This window comes from Callithrix jacchus, chromosome 9 (genome assembly GCF_049354715.1).
Source record: "Callithrix jacchus isolate 240 chromosome 9, calJac240_pri, whole genome shotgun sequence".
Lineage (NCBI taxonomy): Eukaryota > Metazoa > Chordata > Mammalia > Primates > Cebidae > Callithrix > Callithrix jacchus.
Genome location: NC_133510.1, coordinates 129352828 through 129373022, shown reverse-complemented (window position 1 = coordinate 129373022; position 20195 = coordinate 129352828). Strand labels below are relative to the sequence as shown.

General features: G+C 45.8%; 1 long non-coding RNA gene across 4 annotated transcripts; it reads left to right on the top strand.

Annotated features, from left to right (window-relative positions):
- The first annotated feature begins 416 nt into the window (after positions 1–416).
- On the top strand, positions 417–18642 carry LOC118144387 (uncharacterized). Of its 4 annotated transcripts, none has more exons than XR_008474062.2 (7): positions 417–671; positions 1667–3686; positions 3970–8509; positions 10863–10919; positions 11499–11751; positions 16235–17519; positions 17660–18642. It is a non-coding gene; the product is annotated as an uncharacterized LOC118144387 (long non-coding RNA). The 4 variants fall into 4 exon arrangements; XR_008474061.2 differs by having other exon boundaries at positions 1667–4533; positions 4619–8509; XR_004729180.3 differs by having other exon boundaries at positions 1667–4780; positions 8178–8509; positions 17660–18639.
- Positions 18643–20195: the final 1553 nt, after the last annotated feature.

Here is a 20195-nt window from a genome sequence, read left to right as displayed (position 1 = left end):
TTCACTAATAAACACCAATGGCCCATACCATCTACTCCACTGGCACAAGAACAGTTATTCAGAGCTATTAAATAGATACACACGTTACAGTCACAGTGAATGAATTTATCACTGAAATTCCTTTGTCCTTTGGTCAAGAACTGATACTGGACATCACATTTCTCCTTATTTCAATGGAACTCGTCAAAATCTCCAAAAATTACGTTCAGAGATGTCTTCCTTAGCCTTGTGTTCACTGATGCACTCATGAAGGTGATGTTCTGTGGACATCCAAGAATCATCACCCCCTCCAAAGTCTGACCCACCATTGGCTGGCCAGTGGCCAATCAGATAATCTCAACGGCATGAACCAACAGTAGGCTGTGGGAACTGCACTGTGATGTCACAGAACCTGGGACGTGCAGCCCTGCTGGGCTAGGACAAGAGGTAGAGGCAGGGAAAGAGAGGAGCCATTCTGAGAAGGAAGAGACAGGTGGCTTTTCTATGTTGGTGCCTTGCGGTTGAGCTCTTTTTTAACTGTACACTCCTGGATCAACCCCAGATGAACCACTATGGCCTTCAGATATCCTTTGATTCTTGGATCTCCCGAAGTAATTATCTCTCCTTCTCGATATAATAAGACTCTCCCTGGAAGACCACGCCAAGATCTTCTGGTAACTTTTTGAACTTAGGCAAGTTACTTAACTTCTCTGGGCCTCAGTTTCCCCATCTGTAAAACAGCAATGATAACCCTCCCCCTATTCCCCAGAGTTGTCCTGAGAACCAAAATAACAAATTCATGCGAGAGATTTGTGTATATTGCCTGAGACACAAAGCGCACTTAGTAACAATGACTGCTTATACTGGGTACTTCATTTTTCTGAATGACTAATGGGAGATTGGAATTAAGATGGGGTTAACCTGCATCCAACCTGCTTCTCCCTCTGCTTTGTGAATGGCACAGTGGTGTGGTAGTTAATAGGAGAAGCTCTGTGGCTGGTCTGAGGTTAATGAGGTTGCCTCATCGCCAGACAGGTATTTTCCTCGCCTAACGAGGCAAGTGGCTCCAGGGTGGGTTTGCGTGAGGTATGTGGATGTGCTTTGGTCAAGAATTAGGCCAAGGCAGACATCAGGCCTGCAGGACTGCGGGATTCGTGAGCAGGTGCACACCTCCACTTATTCAACAACCTGACTGTGTAAGCTCAGACTTGGCTCTATGCCACTATTGTCTATAAAGGTATAATCGTCCTGCTGATGCTGCACAGGTGTTGTTGGTCTTGGCTTCGCTTGGCAAGGCATGGCACAGCTTGGTGCTGGTGCCCAGAGAGAGAATATGAAAGTACTGATGCTTATAAGGGAGAGCTACTCGCCTTGAAGGTGGGCAGTGGGAAGCCAGGAATGGGCTTGTAAAAAAACAGAAAGAGTTAGGGAGCGAGTGCAGCTGCAGACCTGGGGGTGGCAGGAGCCACAGAGCCAGAGCAGACAGCCCAGAGGAAGGTGGAGAGTGTGAGAGAGCTGCTGAGGAGAGAGCTTCTGAATGGAACCATATTCGCCTGCCTGCAGCCCCCGAGGGTTCTTTCACCTGTCCATCCACTTCCCTCAGACATTGACATAGACATGACAGCTTGTGACTCAGCAAGTCAAGAACTTAGTAGGCTCAAAAATTCTTTTGGCTTTTTCCTCACAGGCATGAGATGGCTGCCAAAGCTACAGCAATCTAGCCTTCACTTAAATCACCTGAAAATAGAGCCGCAGGAAGAGTTCTCCTCCTCTCTCTTTCCTCCTCCTCCTCATTCTTCAGCCCCTCTCCCTTTTTCTTCTTTCCCCCTCTCTCTCTCCATCCCTCCCTATTTTCAGGAATGTAAAAAATCCCCAGAAGTCCCAAGCAAACTTTCTAGCTGCAGGCCACATCGCCATGCACTAGCACCAAGAGATGCTGAGAGATGGATATCTGGGAAAGAAGGAATCCGTGAGCGGGGAGAGAGGGCTGGGAGGGATGCTGGGTGGCCAACGCAGGGTGCCGTCCCAGGGATTCCTGAATTCTCCAAGGACAGGACAATATAAACCCTGGCCTCGATATAAACCCAGGTGTTGAGCAACTAAAGTCCTAGGGAAAGATGCATAGAGCTTGTTCTACTTGAAAATCATGGGCATCACAGAACAGCCAATAATACAGGCTCACAGCAAGGCAGAGGAATCTGGATGCCTGCTAGCTACCTGTGAGTCTCTTCTGCAATGCAGGTTCATCACAAACTGTTCAAGGGCTTCACTTTGCAGCCCCTGAGCGTGGGGGCAGGGCCATGTGGTTAGTTCCCACTAAAAGATGTGAGCAGATTGGTGTTTCACTTCGGGGATCAGGACTTTCTATGCTGAAGAGACGGGCATCTGGGAGAGAGGAAATCCATCAGCAGGGAGAGATTCCTTCTCACACTCTTCTTTTCTTCAGTGACTTTAGAAACCCTGTGTTCAGTATGATGAAGCTACAAGAGGGAATGCATCATATCCCTCGAGTGACCATGTGAGAGACAGGGCTGTGAATGAAAGCCAGAGAAAAAACAAGCACATTGGGCTGTATAAAAAAAAAAAAAATCCCATGGTTTTATTGCTGGACTGCTGACAGGTGTGGGGTGGTTGCTATAGGACATTAGCCTATCTGGCCAATACACATATCCGGTCTCCAGGACATGAACCAATTTAAAGAAGAAAGAAGCTGAACATCCAGTTAACATCTGGTTGTTGACTAGTTTCAATGCAACAGTTTTATCTGCAAACAAATTTGTGTGTAGACGTGGCCAGATACACACAATTACACCTTTCTGCTCACTGCAAAAATATAGAAAAACAGTACCAAGAATGATGCTTGAATGGTGAATCTTTCAGAGTATTGGCAGGAAAGACATGACAGACTAAAAAGGGGAAAGTGATGAGGGTCTAGGGAATGGACTATTTGCACAGATCAGAGGAGACCTGAAGGTAAAAACAAGGGACAGAGAAGCGCGTCGGGGTGATAGTAGGAAGCCCACTCTCTCTGGGCCAGAAGGGAATGGAAAGGAGTATGTGTGTGGGGCCCAGAGGGAGCTGCAACTATAGGATATGGACACACAACAGGAGCTGTGGTCTCCAGCAGAACAACTCAGGCTCTGCCACCTGCAGCCAAGCAGTGTGGTAGGCACCTTGATATGCTGCTACCCAGACCCTTTTTGGATGAAGGGTATGTTACTGTAGCTTCAAAGAGTGCTGTCACAGTATGTAGACTCCAGCTGCAGCCCCTTCAGGGAGTGTCTGAGCTGCTGAGAGTCATCATCCCCAAGGACAAGCCCAATCCCAGAGGGCCCAGACAGTGAATGGATGCCATCGGAGTATAATGGCCTGACCATCTCAGCCCACCTTAGAGAAATTGCTAGGATCATCCTACATCCCAAGCTCAACCTAGAGTTGGCCATGCTTTTCTGGGCCTGCCTCAGAGCTCAACCTTTCCCTGTGCCCACTCCTGCTTTCTTTCCTTCCTTTCCGAGGAGTGGCTCCCAGAGTCACTCCCCAGTAAACATCCTGCACACTAACTTTTATTCCAGAGTCTTTTTTCCTCAGTGAACCGCACAGGGATTGGGAGAGAAAGCCAGGTTGCAAACACCCTCACGTCTCCCTCTCTTCCTACTCTTTTACCTGCCGGCACCACCCATTGGCCAAATCCAACTGAAAACAAGAGGGTGAGGAAACTGAGATGATTTGTTTAAAATAGGGCTTGTTTAAAATAGGGCTCGACAAGGGTGGGGAATACATGTTTGTTCTTTTAACCGTAAAAGGAGCTCGTGTATCCAGGGAGGAAGGAGAGTGGGAAGCCGTTGGCTGATGGTGTAGCAAAAGCAGTGCCCCTAATGAAAACAAATATCTGGATAATAATTTGGTCCATATGAACAGCCAGATGCTGATGAGAGTTTATACAGTCCCTTGTTAACACGAATCTGTTTTTCTTTTGTGGTTTCCTTTAAGAATCAAAACTTCAGAGCACAACGTGGGTGATGCATGTTATCCACAGACTCGTGTTCCTCTAGCAGGATATCTCATTCCAGACAAAAACCTGGAGGTCACCTGCAACCCAGGTTGTCCCTCGTATACTCCAATCTGGTCAGTGAGCATCTGTCATGCATGTGCCCAGCAGTGGGTCGGTTTCCATGGGGCACACCTGAGACCCTAGTGCCTACAGATGTATTTGTTTATCCTGCACAGTATTTAGAAAATGAAGTGTTTGACAACATTTGCAAATTGGAAGATTTTTAATAAAAATGTGGAATTGTGGTTTTCCTTGGAGAGGTCAATGCTGTGGTGCCACAGGGACCTCAAGCCTACTGAGTGGCAGCTGTCTTGCAGGCCCCACCTCTCCCTATCGCCCCTGTCACAGGAGTGGAGTATTAGATGCTGTTTTTCACTGCACATGAGCAGAGCTAAGGGAAGAGTCAAGTGTTTCTTCTGCCAAATCCCTATCCAAGTGGGAAAATTAAAAGTAGGATGGACCAGATGTTTCAAGAAAAGTGAGAGGGAGCATATTTCTTCGAGGTAATGATAAATATTCCTTCATGCCCCATATGTAATTGTGTCTGTGGTATAAGGGTATATTATGCTCCACCTGTTTCCTCCCCAGCTTGGCCTGTGGTTGTTTCTGCTTGGAATCCTGCTATGAGCTCCATATTACGCCAGAGCCACAGGAAGGAGTAACAGTCGTAAGGAGAGGAAAAACTCAGGAAATGCTTGTTGACTGAACAACTGATGGCAATTTTATGCAGAGTAATAAAAATCAGTGCAGGTAAATACAAATAAAAACCTAGGCTTTCAATATATTCAGAGACTGGAGCAAATAATATGAGTTGGAACAGAAAGAAGCCACCTGGAAATGGTGAAAGACTGGATTAGAAACAGCTGTTTAGGCTTGTGTTTTTTAACTTCTTCATCATAATCCATAATAAGAAATAATGCTGGACGTGGTAGCTCCCACCTGTAATCCTAGCACTTTGCGAGGCTGAGGCAGGAGGATCCCTGGAGGCCAAGAGTTCCAGACTACCTGGGCAATACAACAAGACTCCATGTCTACAAAAATAAGAAATAAAAAATTTAGCTAAGCATGGTGGTGCATACCTGTAGTCCCAGCTACTTGGGAGGCTGATACAGGAGGATCACGTGAGCCCAGGAGTTCAAGGCTGCAGTGAGCCATGATGGAGCCACTGCACTCCAGTTCAAGGCCGCAGTGAGCCACGATGGAGCCACTGCACTCCAGTTCAAGGCTGCAGTGAGCCACGATGGAGCCACTGCACTCCAGTTCAAGGCCGCAGTGAGCCACGATGGAGCCACTGCACTCCGGTTCAAGGCCGCAGTGAGCCACGGTGGAGCCACTGCACTCCAGTTCAAGGCCGCAGTGAGCCACGATGGAGCCGCTGCACTCCGGTTCAAGGCCGCAGTGAGCCACGATGGAGCCACTGCACTCCGGTTCAAGGCCGCAGTGAGCCACGATGGAGCCACTGCACTCCAGTTCAAGGCCGCAGTGAGCCACGATGGAGCCGCTGCACTCCGGTTCAAGGCCGCAGTGAGCCACGATGGAGCCACTGCGCTCTGGTTCAAGGCCACAGTGAGCCACGATGGAGCCACTGCGCTCCGGTTCAAGGCCGCAGTGAGCCACGATGGAGCCACTGCGCTCCGGTTCAAGGCCGCAGTGAGCCACGATGGAGCCACTGCGCTCCGGTTCAAGGCCGCAGTGAGCCACGATGGAGCCACTGCGCTCCAGTTCAAGGCCGCAGTGAGCCACGATGGAGCCACTGCGCTCCAGTTCAAGGCTGCAGTGAGCCACGACGGAGCCACTGCGCTCCAGTTTGGACAACAGAGCAAGACCCTCTCTTTAAAATAAATTTAAAAAAAACAAATACATATTACATTAAAATTTATCCAGCCCCCCCAGCACACAAACACAAATACAAACACCTATAAAATTTAAATCAAAATTTCACTAAGAATATACACATTTGTTCCAAGAACCCTGATATATTTTATTCTATTCCATGCATTTAAAAAATGATGGCAGTCCATAAATTGATGTAATTGATTATTAACAGTTTGCCAATGGTCTACACCTAGGAAATAGTAATAAGCGCTGAATTTGGCACCGGCAACTGGAATATTCCACATCCTAGAAACATTTCAGGTCCAGCTCTTTTTTCCTCTCTTTCCTGGATTTTCCCTGTCTCAGGCTCTGTAATACTACCCGTCGGGGAGGATGCCACAATGGCACAGATCTGGGTTTTTAAGCGTTTAACTGGGACTCATTTGATGAATCTTTATTTTTTCTGGTAAGCATGAGACCTCTCAAAGATGCTGACCTCTCATGATAAGAAGTTGTTTCCTGTCTCAGGGTGTCCCAGGAACATTAGATGCAAGAAATCATTGCCAAAACCAATGTCATGAAGCTTTTCTCCCGTGCCTGCTTTTACGAGATTTACGGTTTCAAATCTTATGTTTAAATTTTGAATTCATTTTGAGTTGATTTTTGTATACTATGTAAGATTAGGGTCCCATTTAATTATCTTGCATGTGCCTATCCAGTTTCCCAAAACCATGTGTTGAAGAGATCCTCTCATAGTTGGGTCTTCCTGGTACCCTTGCAGATGATCAGCTGATGATCTGTGCATGGATGTGGCACTAAAAGCAGAGGTGACACAAGCAAAAATGGACACATGGGACTATCTCATACTGATGGGCTTCTGAGTAGCAAAAGAAATACACAACAAAGGGAAAAGGTGACCCTACAATATGGGAGAAAATACGTGCAAACCATATACCTGAAAGAGACTGAAAATCCGAAAATATAAGAAATTTCCAAAACTCAACAGCAAAACAAACAACCAACTCAATTTAAAAATTGGCCAAGGGCTGGGCACGGTGGCTCACACCTGTAATTCTGGCACATTGGGAGACTGAGGCTGGTGGATCACTTTAGGACAGGAGTTCGAGACCAGCTTGGCCAACATGGTGAAACCCTGTCTCTACTAAAAATAAAAAAGATTAGCCAGGCGTGGTGTCACGTGCCTGAAATCCCAGCTACCAGGGAGGCTGAGGCACGAGAATCATCTGAACCTGGGAGGCAGAGGCTTGCAGTGAGCTGAGATCATGCCACTGCACTCCAGCCTAGGTAGCAGAGTGAGACTCTGTCTTTAAAGAAACAAAAAACAGTAGGCCAAGTATTTGATTATATGTTTTTCCAAAGAAGACACACAACCGGCCAGTAGGTATGTGAAAAGATGTTCAACATTACTAATTATCAGAGGAATGCAAATTGAAACCACAATGAAATATCACCTCACACTTGCTGGGATGACTATTATAAAATAAAATAAAAGGTAAGTGTTGGTAAGGATATGGAGCAATTGGAACTCTTGTGCACTGTTGGAAGACATGTAAAATAGTACAACCACTATAGAAAACTATGGAGCTTCCTCAAAAAAATTAAAAATAGAACTACTGTATATTCCAGCAATCCTATTTCTGTGTATATGAAAAAAAAAAGAATTGAAATCAAGATCTCAAAGTGGTATCTGCGCATTCACATTCATTTTAGCATTATTCATAATAGCCAAGATTTGGGAGGAAAAAAACAAAAACTAAATATCCATACATGGATGAATGGATCAAAAAATATGGCACATACCTGCAATGAAATGTTATTCAGCCTCATAAAAGAAGGAAATTCTGCAGTGTGCAATAACAGGAATGAACCTGGGGGACAATATGCTAAGTGAAATAACTGCTGCTTACATGAGGTATCTAAAATGAACTCACAGAAGCAGAGAGTAGAGCAGTGATTTCCAGGGGCTGGGAGACGGGGGACTGGAGTGTTCCCGTACGTGTATCAGGTTTTGGTTATGCAATACGAATAGGTTCTAGAGCTCTTCTGTACAACATAGTGCCACGTGGTACACTTAGAATCTGCTGAAAGGATTTGAGAAAAGGAACACCAGCTGGCTCTCATCTGAGTAAAGCAAGGCCCTTTGCATTGCACAAAGGGAGAAAGAGCCTCAGACTCTCCTAGTTTGACAAGTCACATTCAAGATCAGTGGCAGGGACATCAGCTCCCTTGGGCCAGTAAGCAGTCACCGGTTTTGGAGAGAACCGAGCTGAGACTTCTTTCACAAAGAGAAGGCACTCTCTCTCTCTTCCAGATTCAATGAAAGTGCATCCAGCAGAAGCACCTCTGGGCTGCCACCTTCAGACCAGAAGAGACTGGCAAATTCACCGATTCCCATATGTGACTGCCCCAGACACTTGGCAACATGTTGCTTGGGAAGGAGCTGCTAACTCACATGCCGGAGCTACACAGAAAAAAATCAGTGCCCAAAATGCTGGTGCAATTAATTAAGTCTTCTTAAGAAAACTGAACTGTACGTTATCAGTAGTCGAGACGTCCAGGCCTGTTTCATAAGGAACTGGCTTCTGTGACCCAAGTCTGATCAGCCTGAAACAAGCTCGGTTCTACAGCATTGAGCCACAAAAGGTAGGTCGAAGTCCCTCTGTGGAAACCCTGGGCTCCTGCAGACCTATGGTTGTGCTATTTCCCAATGCCTTAGCTGCTTGGCAGGGCTAAGAAAGCAGGAGCTAACTGGGTCACATGGCAACGCCTGAGCCAATCACCCTTGCACTAGGATGGCACATACTGTTGGGCCAGCCCTGGGCAGTGCTCACACCCTGCAGGTGTCTGGAGTCTGTGTATGAGGAATGTGGTCTGGCTATGGGAAAGCAGGGAGCTGTTTCAAAACCCATGGGAGGCCGGGCGTGGTGGCTCATGCCTGTAATCCCAGCACTTTGGGAGGCCAAGGTGGGTGGATCACGAGGTCAAGAGATCGAGATCATCCTGGTCAACATGGCGAAACCCCGTCTCTACTAAAAATACAAAATAAAAAATGAGCTGGGCATGATGATGCATGCCTGTAATCCCATCTACTCAGGAGGCTGAGGTAGGAGAATTGCCTGAACCCAGGAGGTGGAAGTTGTGGTGAGTCGAGATTGCGCCATTGCACTGCAGCCTGGGTAATAAGAGCGAAACTCCATCTCAAAAAAAAAAAAAACCCAGGGTATAGGACTTCAAGGAAGAAAAATAAACCATTTCGATTACATAGAGTGTGGAGGATTCGCAAACATTTCTGAATTCTCAGGAGCACTTCCCAATGCTTGGAACACAGTTTCTGGCCACTTTCAGTGCACAATAGACTGGCCCCCACTTATCCACAAGGATGTGCTCCCAGACCCACAGTAGACGCCTGATGACGGGAGAGTACCAAGCTCTATATATGCCATGTATTTTCCCATACATACAGGCCTATGATAAAGTGTAATTTAGGAATTAGGCACTGGAAGAGGTTAACAAATAAGCACTCGTAATAAACTAGAACAATGCAGACAACATACTGTAATAAAAGTTATTTGAATGTTTCTCTCTATCTCCCTCTCGAAAGTCTTTATTGTGAGCAATATTTCCAGGCCGTGGCCGACCATGAGTAACTGAAACAGAGGGTAAGAGAGGACTTTATGTAGACTACAATATAATACTCATCATTAGATGCAAAAGTGTTTTTACACAATGGTAAAGCACAACACAATGTTCTTTTAGTAAGGAAGCAGGATATGCACAGAATGACACACTTTCACACACACAAAAATGGTGGCACTCTCTCACGCACGCATGCACACGCTCACGAGCACCCTGAGCAAAGCCTACATTTTGCAAAAACAGACACTCTCCCAAGCTCTGACCCTGGTCTCTCAGGACAGACTTCACTCAGGAGGTGTGATTTCACCATCAGCCAACATGCCAATTCTTCTAATCCTGTTTCTGAAATACCTAATAAGACTGGAATTTTATAAGAAAAGATTTTTCTAAGCCTTCTGCCCTAATGGACCTTTCAGAATACTAATTCTTCCATTTCTGACATGTGTCCTTGAACTAAGTCCATTTTGTTCTTGCTTTTAGGCCCTGTAATTGATAGGCAGACAGTAATTAGCTCAAAAAGGTACACTCTGGAAAGCACACTTAGAACTAAATCATCCTTTTGACGGTCAGCATGCCCCTCCTATCCCGCTCTTTTCTGGAAGGCAGGTTTCCCTCAACATTTTCAAAATGAGCTAACTCCTGGCCCATGTTAAGAAAAAATCTCTCTCTCTTCTCATTTTCCTTTCCTGGATACCTGGACAGGGCTGAGGACCCAAGCACCAGTGACTGCAAGGTTAGGGTGTCAAGAAAGACACTTTCCCTTCTCTCCTGGAGGGACAGCCTGTGAGCCTGAGCCCACTGACGTCCCTTTCTAAAGGACACAGTGTTATCCAATGTGTCTCCGTGGCAGACTGTAGATAAGGAGACAGAGTTCTGCATCTGGCACCAAACTGGGAGTCTCTGTTCAGAGACCCTCAGCCCTCTCCCTCCCTCGCTGTCTGGGTTGGACCTGTGGAGGGTGAGTGAGCTTCCTACAAAGGCCACACTCTTGTTCTTCCCATCAATGCTGGATTCTGGCAGGACCACAGGTCCTTTGTGAAGATGAAACGGTCAGCTGTAATTATTTTTACCATATTTGCACAGCTACCCTTTTCTCATCCTTTGAGTTCAACAGATATCTCTTTTGGTTGCAAGTTACAGAAACCCAAACGGAAAAGACTCAGACCTAAGAGAAATGTATGGGCTCCTGAAACCGTATGTCACAAAGAGACGCGGCCAGAGCTGGGGTGTGACCCCGGCTCTTTCTTGGTTTCTCCTCATCGCTTCTCTCTGTCCTGCAGCCACACACTCTCAGACGGGATTCTTTCAAGAACTGCAAATGTGCCTGCAGATGCTTTTGGTCCCTTTTCTTTTCTTACAGGATGGGGTGACGGTCCCACATCTCCTACTGTCACCCAGGAGTTAGGAACTCCTTAAGGTAAGGAGTCATTTCTGATTCGGCCTGGTACACATGGTGTCAAGCAGAAAGCCTGGTAGTTATACTTACCGAACACCTGCTGGCTGAGTGAAGGGGGAATGTCAAAATGGAAATTTGATCAGAAAACATTAGCCAAATGGGGGGAAAATGTGATTTTTGTTTGTGTTATATGGTGACATTGGGTTGATTACCCCCACAGGTTTGTTTTTTAAGGAATTAATCGCGAACTCCCATTTTGTCATGTTTAGTCCTTTACAATGAGCTTTCACCTAGGCCGACGCAATTTTCACACCACCCACCTGAGCAGGTGGATCATTTCATGTGTTTCTGGGTTTGATGACAAACTTCCAGAGGCTGGAGCCCAGCAGCCTCTCATGGGGTGTCTCATGGGGGTGTCTCATGGAAGTTTCTAACCCTTGGGGTCCTTAATCTCCTCATCTGTGATATGGGGGAGAAAGCAGCAGTAATAGTTTCCACCCCTACCCCCAAGCACGTTGTAAGAATGGATGAGATGCTATAATGAATTGCCACCACCAGCAGCTTAAAACAGCATTAATTTTTTCTCTCGCACTTTCACAGGTCAGAATTCCATTGTGGGTCTCACTGGGCTTCAGTCAAGGCCTCTGAAGGGTGGTGCTTCTCTCTGGAGGCTCCAGGGGAAGATGCTTCCTTGCTCGTTTGGGTTTCTGGCAGAATTCAGCTTCCTTCATTGTAGAACTGAGGTCCCCGCTTCCACGTTTTCTGTTGGCTGAGGGTCATTTGCAGCTTCTGGAGGCCGTCAGTGCTCCTTGCTCATGGCTCTTTCCTCCATCTTCAAATCCAGCAATGCCAGGTCAGGTCCCTCTCACCCTCCAAACCATCTCTGCCTCCACTGCTGCATCCCTAGGTCTTTTCTGATTCACTCTCCTGGATCATCCAAGATAATCTCCTTATTTTCAGGTCAGGTCAGTTCAGTGCCATGTGACATATCCACAGGCATAAAGGCAGTGGGGGGAAGATCACAGGGTCCCAAATCCCACCTGCCACAAGGACTTGGGCTTCCTACTGGCGAATCTCAGCACTGGACTTCTAAAAACTGGGTTTGTCGTGGCTGAGAAATACAGTGATTGCAAGAGCAGATTCTGATGCCAGACTTGGCCAGGGTTACTCCCGTCTCCCACACTTCCTAGTTCTGTGATCTGGGGAAAGTCACTTACTGCCAAATACCTCAGTCTCCCCACCTGAAATATGGAATATAATCACGTGTCTTCCTCATAGGCCCTTTGTGAAGATGAAATCCAACTGTCAGCTATCATGATTATTACCATATTTGCACAAATATTTGCATTTTACTGGTATCTTTTCTACCTATTATTGAAAAGCTATCTCTAGAACAGTTTACAATCATCCCAAGCACAAAGCAAGGATGATGATAATGAGCTTTTACTTTGAGTAGCAAGTATTTTGTCTACATTACATAAAAGTACCCTAAAAAAACCTCTGTGAAATGGATACACCCATTTAACACATGAGGAAACGGAGATGAGAAGAGGTAAGGGGCTTGAGGCATATCGTTGGATATCCTAGACCAGTAGGGGTGGGGAATATCTGCCCCAATGAGCAAGGGGGACAATGGAACCCTATGAGGCATCATTACAATCTAGTATATTTTTGTAGATAAAATAATTTCTACTCAGAGTAAAAGCTTGTTATCATTCCTGCCTTGTACTTGAGATGATTGTAAACTTTGTTCTAGAGATAGATATCTAGTAATAGGTAGAAAAGACACCAGTGAAATAAATAAGTACAAACCTTTGTGTAACTATGGTGATAATGATTGTAGCTGACATTTATTTTTCATCTTCACAAGAGACCTATGAGGCAGACACAAACACAGCAGCCACACTGATATATAGAGCTGCAGTTTCGTATGGGAATGAGTTTTACATCTCAGGTGTTGGGGAAAAGGGGTAGAGAAACTTTGCACCAGACCAGTGATTTCCAGCTCTGTCTATACATTAGAATCAAGTGGACAGCTGAAAAAACAGACCAAGGTCCAGCCCCTACCCCAGTGAGAGTCTAACTTAATCTGGCACCGACTGACAATATTCTTTAAAGCTCCCCAGTGAGATTCTAGTTTATGCTAAGTATTGACAACCATTGGACCAGACCAGGAGTTCCCGGAGGATTAAAATAATGTGTATTTCATCACCGTATCTCCTAAAATGCCTCAACTGCATATCATGAAGTAAATATTTTATTTAATAAAGCAGGGAGCCCCACTCCAGGCAACCTGAATTCTGCCCTGCGCCTCACCTGTGACCTGCAGTCTCTGTGCTCAGGGTCTGGTTCCGCTCCAGGCAACCTGAATTCTGCCCTGCGCCTCACCTGTGACCTGCAGTCTCAATGCTCAGGGTCTGGTTCTACCATCTCTCCTTTACTTAGGTTCACTGCATCCCATTCTGAAATTCCACTTTTGTGAAGGCCTCAAGGGAAGTTGTGCCCACAATCCCATTCCTGAGCTTCCCAGGCAGAGGCCGCTCTTCACCTCAAGCTCTTCTTCTCTGCTTATTCTCCAAATCCACCCACATTCCACTTGCCACTGAGGTTTCTGGACAGCGGGTCTCAGCTCCCCTAATGGACTAGAGATCCTTAAAGGCAGGTCCAAGCCAGATCAATCTCAGCACCCATAACCTGTGGAGTTTATTGAGCACCCTGCACACAGGAGGTGCTCAACGAATGTGCTGAATAATGTAGGAAAGGAAGGACTGAAATCCAGGTAGAAGCTCACGTCGTGTTACACCCACTACAGTCCTGCCGACTGGAAGGACGTGGGCAAGGACTGAAGGGAGGTCTAAATAAATAGATTCCAGAGAGCAGGGCCCTGGGAGAGCCTCCGACATCCTGAGGAGCGGAAAACCACTGTCAATCCAGCCAAGGATTGGAGGACAAGGATTGTTGTTCTCAAGGAGAACAGCTCCACGTGTTTCCCCTTGCAGCTCTTTCTCCTCATTCCCAGCAAAAAGAAGAGAGTCTGATTGGCCAGACCTGAGTCTGACGACTATGGCTGCAAGCTGGGGCACTTTGACCAACAGCCACACCTAGAGGGTATTCATGATGGGAGGTGTGGTTCCTGAAGGGAAAATGGAGGCACTGCCCCAGAAGGAGGGATAGGTGCTGGTCAGGCAAAAAATATAAGTATTTTTTGTGAAATCCTCCTCCATACTTTCAGTCCCTTTCTGTGGGATGGAGGAAAGAAGATTCAGGTTGGAAGTAAATGTGGCTGGGTGGGGGTTCCATGACAATTCTTTTCTATGGGTTATTCATGAAATGCTTCACACCTGGGTATTATTCCTGTAAACCTTCCCTCTTCCCCACCTGACACCCAGTCAATCACACACCTGCAAATGAACCTTTGTTTCTTCACCCACATGCTGGGGTGTGGTCACACTGGTATCATCTTCCCCCCCCAGTTCTGGCTGCTATCCCTGCACTGGCCCACATTAGAGCCTACCTTCTCTCTGATGGGTCCTCCACGAAGCCTTAGCACATGAATGACAGCTATCATGTGCTTTCTAGGCTCTCTACTCATTATTTTATTCAAAATATTAAGGAAGGACAGTGGCTGTACCCATAGTCCCAGCTACTTGGGAGGCCAAGGAGCTCGAGTCCAACCTGGACAACATAGCAAGACCCTCACATTTAAAAAAAAAAGGAAGGAAGGACTTTTTGGGTCTCTCTTTCTCTTGTTGAGATACGGTTTCATTCTGTTGCCCAAGCTGGAGTGCAGTGGTGCTAGGTCACTGTAACCTCGACCTCCTCAGATCAGTCAATCCTTCCACCTACCACACCTGGTTGATTAATTTCTTGACTCTCTCTTGACCCTGCTAGGTATCTTTTCCTCCAGGTTCTTTCTGTTTTGTTGTATTTTTTTTCTTCCCACCTTTGCCTTTCCTGTTAGAGGTTTTCCTCCAGTGTTTGGGGGTTCTTCGCTGACTGTTCATATTTAAAGGTGAGAAACAGGCCGGGCATGATGGCTCAAGCCTGTAATCCCAGCACTTTGGGAGGCCGAGGCAGGTGGATCACGAGGTCAAGAGATCGAGACCATGCTGGTCAACATGGTGAAACCCCGTCTCTACTAAAAATAAAAAAAAAAAATTAGCTGGGCATGGTGGCGCGTGCCTGTAATCCCAGCTACTCAGGAGGCTGAGGCAGGAGAATTGCCTGAACCCAGGAGGCGGAGGTTGCGGTGAGCCGAGATTGTGCCATTGCACTCCAGCCTGGGTAACAAGAGCGAAACTCCGTCTCAAAAAAAATTAAAAAATAAAGGTGAGAAACTGAAAAGTCTCCCTGAAATTCTGGGTCCAATAGCAGGACTTGACCAGTGGGGGCATTCCTGGAGGATAATGTGGCTCGGTTGGCTCAGGGGTCACTGTCAGTATTCACAGCTTCCTGTTTGCCATTTCCACCCAGGCTCCTCTGTCTCCGCAGAGACTCCAGCCTGGAGGGAGGGCGTGGAGGGAGCTGGTGAACCTGGCTGCCTGCATTCTGCAGCTGACCTCCAGTGGCGACCAGGGCTGCATCCAGGCTGGTAGTGGGATTAGGGGGATGGTATCCAGGGGTTCTAGAATTTCTTAGGGAACCTGCTGCACTCATGCCTCCATTTTCAGTTGGTCATGGTGCCCTGAACACCTGAGACTTTTCACTTCTCTGCACAATGAGCTTAACTTCGTTTTGGTGGTCCCCAGTTCCGGGTTAACCTGTCTGTGGTTGGCTATGTCAGTTACGGCTTAATCCATTTTGCAACTCTCAAATTCTGTCACTGCCATTTTCTCTACCTCTGCTTTGTTCTTGTGGGTTTATGTCATCTCCCACTTTTAAAATAAAATGACTTTCCTGTATTGTAATGATATTTCTGAGGAAAGTAAAATAGCGCAATGGAAATAATTATGTTTACCTAGAACCTACATGAACTTTTTATTTGAATGTACAGATTAGAGACATGGAGAGGAAATTACGTTGACAATTCAGTACTGCCCCTGAAGACACAGGTCTCTCTCTCTCGCTCTCTCTCTCTCTCTCTCTCTCTTGGAAAACCACTGGTCTCAGGGGTTAGTAGTGAGGTGGGACTGGGCACCTACTGGTTGGGTAATGTCCAGCAAGTGACTTAGCCTCTCTGGATTGCACTTTCTCTATCTGGAAAATGAGGATGGTCATAGTGTTTTTTCTTGCCTGGGGCCATTGTGAGGATAAAATGAGTTAACAAATGGAAACACCTATAACAATATCAGGCACCTAATAAATGCCATGTTTGCTATTTTACTTTTTGGTTTCAGGTAGAGGAAAGGTTCTCATTCATATAGACTGAAGTGCACTAGCTCAGTCTGTCACCAACTGCAAAACAGTTTCATCAAGTTAAGAAAGACAAAGCTTGGCTCCATATGATTCCAACTGTCCCTTCTTCTTTCTCATCTATTTATTCCTGACCCCCATGATATGAGTCAGGGAGGCAGAATCTCTTTTTATTTTATAACCTTGTTTTCCTTGGTTGGTGTCACACCATTAAACCAAATGCACATCCCTGCCTTTAGAAATTCAGCATAGCTGGGACTTTAATATCTCTGCAGATGGATGAGGGCAGCAGCAGTCAAGAATGTGGCTTAAAGTGAAATCCCCTTTTCATGAGCCCATGAAGACAAATGACAGGGGTCAACTGCCAGCAGTCAAAAGGGCCATTAGCATTTTCTTTATTTTAGAAATATTTCAGGCACTTCTTCAACTGCTCTCCAGTCAGCTAGCTGGGTATTTTGTACGTGACATCCTTCCAAGTTTTGCCCAGCTGTCTGAAACCACGCCAGGGAGTGACCACAGAAAAAGTACTATTGAATTCAACAGACAGCGACTGGATTGGATTAAATAGTTCATTTGACATTTAAGAATCCCTCTGATGCCACTTTTCAGGTTGTACTCCTGCTGAAATGTTGTCATGAACTTATTCTGGCTCCTGTCTTTTGCTAAAAGTCACCTTACTTAAAAGTCAAATTTAAATTCAGAAGCATTTCCAGCACAAATATTTGACTTATACTGAAAAACCAGAAACTCTGATCCTACCGGCCGCACCTGCCCCCATGGCAGGAACCAGCTGGAGCTGAGGAGCCAGCACGCTTTCAGATGGGGCTGTCCACTCACAGTCCTCACCACTACCTGTTCTCTAAATATATTACATGACTGGTCCCTGAAAGCCTTTGGATGTGTGACCCCTGCTCACATTTACTCCTCAAAAACATTAATCCCTTGTTATGTTACAAGAACTGTACTAAACCCTGGAAATAGAAAGACGGACACAGAACAGCATCCTTTTCCCCAAAGAACTCAGAGTCAATCACAGGAAACGTGTAGAAAAGAGCAGGACCTAATCAAGTGATAGGTGGGGCATAGGGAAGACCAGAAGCTATGAGGACCTGGAGAACAGGCTTATTGCAATTGCATCGGTCAGAGGGAAATTCCCAGGGCACATGATGCCTGTAACAGGTAGAAGTGATGAAAGCAGAGAAGCAAGGACCTTTCTTCCAGGCACAAGGAGAAGCATGAACTAAAAGAGCACCGTAACATCATGAAACTGTAAGCATTTCCTAACCCTCTAATGACTCTAAATTCAGGAGCACTTAATGGCTCAAGTGTAATTTAAAGTCTTTTAACACTTTTCTGTAAACCCCAGGTAATTTAATGCTATGTCATTGACTTAACTCTCTATTTTACAGCACTAATGACCAGCTGACTGCAGTTCCACATGAGCAAAGGCTGTCTTAGTCGCTTTTCATCCACAGAAGTGCTGGGTTCATGAGGGGACCCAGCCAAGGGTCCTACCTGCTGGTGTGGCTGCCTATCTGAGTGTGTGAGCTAAGAGGAGAATTTCAACAGAAATGAAATAGCAAAGGCTATACCATTGGTTACCCGTTCTTCTGACTCCGGACTATAATGCTCTCCCTGTCAGAGCGGAGTGTTGGCCGCTCTGGTGCCACAGTACCGAGCGCAATGTCCCCAGAAAACAAAACAAACAGGTGTACTTTACTTTTAGTTTAATGAACCTGCTAAAGTTTACATCTGTCCCCCAAAGTTTACGTGCTGGAAAGTTAATCCCCAACGTAATAATATTGAGAGAAAGGGTCTTTAATAGGTTACCATGGCTCTGCTGTCATGAGTGGATTAACGTGATAGCTCAGGAGTGGGTTTCTATTAAAGCGTGTTTGCCCCTCCCTTGCCCTCTCTCACTCTGCCCTCACTTGCCCTCTGCCTTCTGCCATGGGACGATGCAGTAATTCGGCCCTCAGCAGATGCCACTGCCATGCTCCTGTGCCTTCCAGCCTCCAGAAGTATGGGCCAATCAGTTTCTACTCGTTATAAATGAACTGTGTCGGGTACTCCGTTATAGCATCACAAACACACTAAGGAAGACAGTCGATCAATAAATGAAGGCGATGCGGAAATTATTCCTCAAAATAAAAGAAAATGAGGTTGCAAAAGCTGTTTCTCTAATCCAGAAGCTGGCGAACATTTTCTTAAAGAGTTATATAGTAAATATTTTATGTCTCTGCTGCACCTAAATATAACATCATGCTCAATGTTTCTGTTACAAGGTTATTAGATTATCTTACAGGGCGAAAGCAGCCACAGATACTATGCAAATAAATGAAGGTGGCTTCGTTCTAATACAACTTAATAAACACTGACATTTCCATTCTAAGTTTATTTGTGCACATTGCAAAATAATATCTTATTTCAATTTAATTTCAACATTTAATAATTTAAAAGTAATTCTTAATTCATAGCTCATACAAAACCAGGTGGTGTGTTATATTTGGACCTCAGAAGGCTATTTACTGAGCACTGCTGAGTCACTGTAAGCAGATTCTCAGCTCCTGGAGCTCAGCTGGGGAAAGCTAATCACCTGTTGAGTGTAGACCTTCTGTCTTTCATTAACAGAAACTAATATATATGGAAAAATCAATCTGTTTTAACTTAATCTAATGTGGTTGTTAAGGGCTCCTCTGCCTTTATTATCTAATGCAGAAGGACAGGCAATAAAATTCCACGCGGACTCCACTGGGAAGCCAAACAATTAAACAACTAGGCAATTAATGGTATCATTAAAAACTTTCACATTATATTATTTAGTACTCATCAAGAAAGGTTGGACTTCCATAATTCAAATGCCCTCACTAAATGTCATTACTTGGAGCCAAATACTCACACAGAGGCACAAGGCAGGATGGGGCAAGGGGTGTGGAGTCTTGGAGTCATTCTCGCTGGACTAGGGGCCTGATGAGCAGGTGGCAGCCCCAAGAAGCCATAACGTAACATAAGGCTCTAGTGGACCCTTTCATTTTCATCATCTCTGAAGACCACTCTGAAACTCCTTCCCAAACTGTCCCTAAAAAGCAGCTTACAGACCACATGGCTACCATGACAGCTGATCACTGATACTTCTTAATAGCTGGCTGACCCAGCCACACTCAAGGGATTCCAGCCTAGATAGGTATCATTCACCCTCTTTCTTTCACAAGCTAGACATACTACTCAAGCCAGTGCATGCCTTCTGCCTTCCAGACTCCCCAGAGGTACAGCTTCTGCCTTTAGCATGCACTTCTCTGGTCCCCACTGGAGGTTGATTCAGTAGGTTTGGGGTGGGGCCTGGGAATTTTCATTTCTAACTTCTTCCTCAGCATAACATTATCACCCGAGAATTGGGACATGTCTGTTACCAAAGCAACTAGAGTGATGCTTCACGTGTGGTCTCAGCCCAGCCTCTGCTCTGTTTACCCAACTCCATCTGGGCCCTGCTTCTCACTCCTGTGGTCAGATGACCACTTTCCTTTTTTACTTCATCTTTATAAGATCAACCCAGCAGCCTTTGTGTAGGATGGCTTAAAAATGATGTCATTCACCGTCTATTTCTTCACTCCCATCTAGTCTCCTAAACTTCCTCCTTCCAGCATACCCTGTCTTCTTACCTTGCACTCTGTGGACAGACCTCTTCATCAATGCCCACGCATCACTCAACTCCAGACCCTGGAATTATCTCACCGTGACCTCTACCTTTTCCACTCAGAGAAAGCTGCATTGTCTGTCAGTCTCTCATCAAGGTGTACAAAGCTGATCAAACGACCTCAGTCAAGGTATAAATGACTGATATGCCTCTGTATTCCAAAGGGATATTTGTTCTTTATCAGCAATGCCATCTAAGCAACCAGATTTGAGGATATTCCAAGAAAGCGTTGGAAAGGGGACTGCAGGGAA